Source organism: Triticum aestivum, chromosome 1B (genome assembly GCF_018294505.1).
Source record: "Triticum aestivum cultivar Chinese Spring chromosome 1B, IWGSC CS RefSeq v2.1, whole genome shotgun sequence".
In the NCBI taxonomy this organism is placed as follows: domain Eukaryota; kingdom Viridiplantae; phylum Streptophyta; class Magnoliopsida; order Poales; family Poaceae; genus Triticum; species Triticum aestivum.
Window position 1 is genome coordinate 294158524 of NC_057795.1, and position 5541 is coordinate 294164064.

Sequence of the window (5541 nt, forward strand, 5' to 3'; positions counted from 1 at the left end):
CTCAGTGATGCCGTTGGAGTTGATGGACTCGTTTATCTTCCAAGCCTGCCGCTGTTATCGTTATTAGATGGCCTTAAGCCATATTATTTGTAATAAGTTCTCTTTTGAGACGATGTAATAAGTGTGTGATTGCTACTTTGTTGTAAATCCTTCAAGTATTGTGCGTGTCAGCATTACCGATCCAGGGATGACACTGATGCACAGGGATCAGACTGTTTGAGGTCTGGTCGCTACAATCCAAGAGGGATATAATAAAAACTTTCATATTAAGTGCATTGAATACTATGAGAAGTTTGATTCCATGCATATTGTTTTGAGATATAAAGATGGTGATATTAGAGACATGCTAGTGAGTAATTGTGGATTGGTAGAAATACTTTTGTTAAAGTTTGTGATTCCTGTAGCATGCACGTATGGTGAACCGTTATGTGATGAAGTCAGAGCATGATTTATTTATTGATTGTCTTCCTTATGAGTGGCGGTCGGGGACGAGCGATGGTCTTTCCCTACCAATCTTTCCCCCTAGGAGCATGCGTGTAGTACTTTGTTTGCATAACTAATAGACTTTTGCAAAGTATGTGAGTTCTTTATGACTAATGTTGGGTCCATAGATTATACACAGTCTCACCCTTGCACCTTTGCTAGCCTCTCCAGTACCGCACAATTCTCACCGGTACATTAAACCCACCATAAACCTTCCTCAAAACAGCCACCATACCTACCTGTTATGGCATTTCCATAGCCATTCCGAGATATATTGCCATGCAAATTCCACCGTTCCGTTTATTGACACACTTCATCATTGTCATATTGCTTTGCGTGATCATGTAGTTGACATCGTATTTGTGGCAAAGCCACCATTCGTATTCTTATACATGTCACTCTTGAGTCATTGCACATCCCGGTACACCGCCGGAGGCATTCATATAGAGTCATATATTTGTTCTAGCATCGAGTTGTAATTCTTGAGTTGTAAAGTAATTAAAAGTGTGATGATCATCATTATTAGAGCATTGTCCCATGTGAGAAAAGGACGATGGAGACTATGATTCCCCCACAAGTCGGATGAGACTCCGACGAAAGATAAAAAAATAGAGAGAGAAAAAAAGAGGCCTAAGAGCCCAAAATAAAAAATGAGAGAAAAGAGAGAAGGGGCAATGCTACTATCCTTTTTCCACACTTGTGCTTCAAAGTAGCACCATGATATTCATGATAGAGAGTCTCCTATTTTGTCACTTCCATATACTAGTGGGAATTTTTCATTATAGAACTTGGCTTCACTACAAAAAAAAGACACATCCGTGACATTTTGGGCTGGACAAATTTTTTTCTGTCATGCTTATGACACTTCTATGACGATAATTGTGACAAAACCCAATATCATCATAGATGTGGTGGGCTCATACTTCTATGACAAAAAATCATGACAGAAAATGGGCTTTTCGTCCTGGGCAGGCCAGAGAAGCAGCTGCATGACATTCTTTGGGCTGTCCATGACGGAAAAAACCATGGTAGAAGCAAGGGCGAGGAAAATATTGGGGAATTCCTGGTTACGGTGGGTGGTCGGGGGTCGTGCGATGCGCATTTCTCTCATACACGTACGCGCGTAGGTGCGAGGTGTTGGGCTCTAACTGAACCCGAGCGAGGCGTTCGCCTACTGAACCCGAGCGATTGCACTGCAGGCTGCGCATTACTGAACCCGAGTGATCAATCGATGGCTGTTAACTAAACCTGATCGAGCGATTCCTTCGCTACTGCTAAAACTGAAGCCGATCAAACCCTGCTGCCTCCTTCCCTTGATGAACAATGAGCGTTGTTTGGGGGGGTGGGGTTGGATGAACAGTTCCCGGTGGGGGGTTGGATGAACAGGACCCCATGGTAGTAGAGGCCGTTGCCGCTGGATGAACAGGACCCCGATCGAGCCGGTTGTGGGGTGGATGAACAGGACCCCATGGAGGGCTGGTTGAATAGTAGCCGGTGGAGGGTTGGATGAATAGTAGCTCGTGGAGGGGTGGTTGAACAAGACCCCGTGGAGAGGGATGGTTGAACAGTAGCTGTCGTGGTTCTAAGTCTGATAGTAGAATAGGGGGGTAGGAATGGAGAGGCAAGATCCTAGCTATGGAGTAGTTGTACACGCAAGATGTTTACGAGTTCAGGCCCTTCTCGGAGGAAGTAACAGCCCTACGTCTCGGAGCCCAGAGGCGGTTGACTGGATTATATGAGTATGAGTTACAGGGGTGCGAACCCTTTACACTGAGGAGCGGGTGGCTTATATAGAGTCCGCCCGACCCCTCTAGCCCTCAGTTATGCAGGGTTTAAGGTACATTAAGATCGGGCGTTACTGGTAACGCCACAAGTAAAGTGCTATGATGACCATAAAAGCTACTTAATGCCAGATCGTTGGTGTGCAGAGTGACTTTAGGTCTCCTGGCAGTCGAGTGGTTGGCTTCATGGTCGAGTGTCTTCGAGTCCGTCGAGTGGAACCCTTCCAGGTCGACTGAAAGGTGGTTTCTTCTAGAGATGTCCTTGGGGAGGGTATCTTGGACAGGTCAATGACCCTACCCCAGGTACATGGCTTCATCATTAGCCCCCGAATGGATCGTGGTTTGAGTGGGGAAGGAGTTGAACACACTTTTGATCCATTTTCGTGCGATGAGCATGTCTTGTTCTGGATCAATGAACTTAGGTGACGGCATCAACTTCTTTTTCAGTCGCCTTGATCCATTCTTTGTATCCATCGAGTGAATTTTCTTTAGGTGGAGAACTCCGAACGACAGAGCAGAGGAAATCTCCCGTCTGACAAGTTGCTCTGCAGCTCGCGGATTTAGCGGGATTCGAATTTCGGGAAGCGCGCGGGGCGGAGGAGGCCGCGGTAATTGGATGGGATAAGGCAGGAACGCCTCGATCTCCGTGCCACCTTTTTCGCAATGTATCGCGCGCGCGACTGTTGCGGGATTTGACAGGATCGCCTGGGCCTACAGGCCAGTCACTCGGAAGTAACCTCATATAAGGCATCGGACGGGGAGTTTTGAACAGTGCGCTCTCATTTCCTCCCCTCTTCCTCAGACTTATCCTCCGCATTCGCTTCCATCTCAGCACCGCTGCTCCGTGCGCGCCCCGCCGGCGACGATGGTGAGGGAGAAGACGGCGGCTTTGGAGCGGGCGAAGAAAGCGACGGCAAATGCGAAGGGAAGGGCGACCAGTCGAGGCGGATCTTCGTCAAGGGCCGGCCTGCCGCAGGGCTGGATCCAGGGCGACTGGATCCGCTCGATGATTTGTCAAAAAGATCTTGACGACTTGGCCAATGAAGGACTGATCCCCCATGGATCAGCGCAACTCCCGGGGAAGGAGTCGGAGCCGCAACCTCAGGAGGGTGAGTGTGTTCTTTTGGCCACCCATGTCGACCGTGGGTTTTCTTTGCCGCCTCACCCTTTCTTTCGGGGATTTCTGAATTTCTTTGGGGCACAACTCCACCACTTCACACCCAACTCCATCGTGTACCTCGCTGCTTTCGTGTCTTTGTGCGAGAATTTCTTGGGTTGTCGGCCTCATTGGGGTCTTTTCAAGCACATTTTCACCTGTCGCTCCCAGACGGTGAAAAAGGCCAATCCGAGTGACGAGAGAACACAAGTGATTCAGATGTGTGGGGGTCTTGGGGTTCAAATGAGGGGAAAAAGTTCCTTTCCGACCATGATCTTACCCGAGTCGGTCCATGGATGGTAGTCGACCTGGTTCTACAGCAAGGACCAGCCGACGCTAGGGCAGTCGACTGGACTCCCTCCTTTTTCCATGGACCGAGTGAGCAAGCCTTCCTCTTTGAAGGTGATCCCGGAAGAGAAGGCGTAGGTTAAGGTGCTGGTCCAACGTGTGGTCCAGCTTATCCGTGACGGAGTGACCGGCATGGACCTCTTGGAGGTGTTCCTCCGACGATGCATCCAGCCGCTTCAAGCTCGAGACCATCTGATGTGGTTGTATTCTGGCACTGAGGACACCACTCGGATCCACCCGGAGGAGGTCGAGGATGCCACGCTGGAGAGGTGGCTGGCAAGCATCACAGGGAACAAGGACAACCCCCGAGGAGCCAGGAGGATTCCTCCACTCGACCAGTCATACGAAGTAGACAAGGTCCAATCCTGCATCTTTGGCTATGATCCTGCTTTCTTCGTTCTGTTTGTTTAAAATCAGTCGACTGACTTTTGTCTTGTTTGTTGTCTTCCAGACCACTACTGAGATGTACTCGATGCCCAACGGGGCGCAAGAACAAGCCGAGGAGGGACGGGCGAGCGGAGGTGAAAGTGAGGAGGAGTGGCAATCTGATGGTGAGGAGGAAGAGGATCACGACAACTCCAGTGAAGAGGAGGAAGAGGAAGTTGACCCTCCTCATTCGGAAAGGCGATCCAAGCTCACCCACGACCCTGCAAACGAGCGTGGCCAAGTGACTGCGCCTGTTGGGCAGTCGTCAAAGCGCCCTCGGACGACTTCTCCGACGCCGACTGAAAAAGCGCTGAAGCATCCAAGAGCGGCATCATCGAAGCCGCCGAAGGCCTTGCCCAAGATGAGAATGACCATTCCCACTATCTCCAGGTAACAACGGAACTTGTGCTTACTTGTTTAGCATGGACAGACTCTTGGTCGACTTATTGACTAACCGGCTGGTTTATGAAATCTACAGTGCTGCTACCTCTGAGACCTCCGCCAAGAACAAAGACCAGGAAATGGAAGACGCTGCCACCTCCAACCTTGGTACGATCTCTGTAGTTTGACTTTTGGTCGATTGGATTCTCGATTTTAACTTTGGATTTTTCCTGTAGCTCCTCCTCATGTCATTGATTTCCCTGATTATGACGACGAGGTGCCGCTGAGGCCGAGGAGGAATAAAAAGGCGTTGGCTGGCAAGACCGCTCAGGTTGCATCAGTGCCTGAGACTCTGGTTCAGGAGGGTGGTAACATCACTCAGACTTCCGTGTCCTTCGCTGTGCCGCTGACGAGTGCTCGGCCTTCCTCGTCGACTGCTGACCCGCCTTCCCTTTTCGCCATACACCACATCCCAGAGGACTAAGCGGGCACTGCTAAGGAGGCTATACGCCAGGCAGGGATCATGATGGAGCAGGTGAAGGCGATCCGAGAAGCCAGCCAAGCGGCCTACGATGCTAGCTCAACCCTTCAGAGCAACGTCCAGGTTAGTTGGCGACCGCTTGTTCTGTTAGGATATGCTATCTGAAGTCTTTCTTTCCGAAAATCTTTGCATCTGTACACCCACTGGGTGTGTCGATTGAAATTTTGGATTGGTGGGGGCACGCTGAGTGCACCCACTGGGTGTAGTCCCCGAGATTATGGTGGACTACTGGCAGTCGACTGTAGTCTTTGTATTTTGAATTTCTTCACTCTAACTTCTCCACTCGGTCTGGTCGAATGGAATCTTGGAACCAGTGGGGGCACGCTGAGTGCACCCACTGGGTGTAGTCCCCGAGACCATGGTCGACTGCTGGCAGTCGACTAAGGTCTGAAGAACCTGTTTTTTATGAGACCATGGCTGACTGT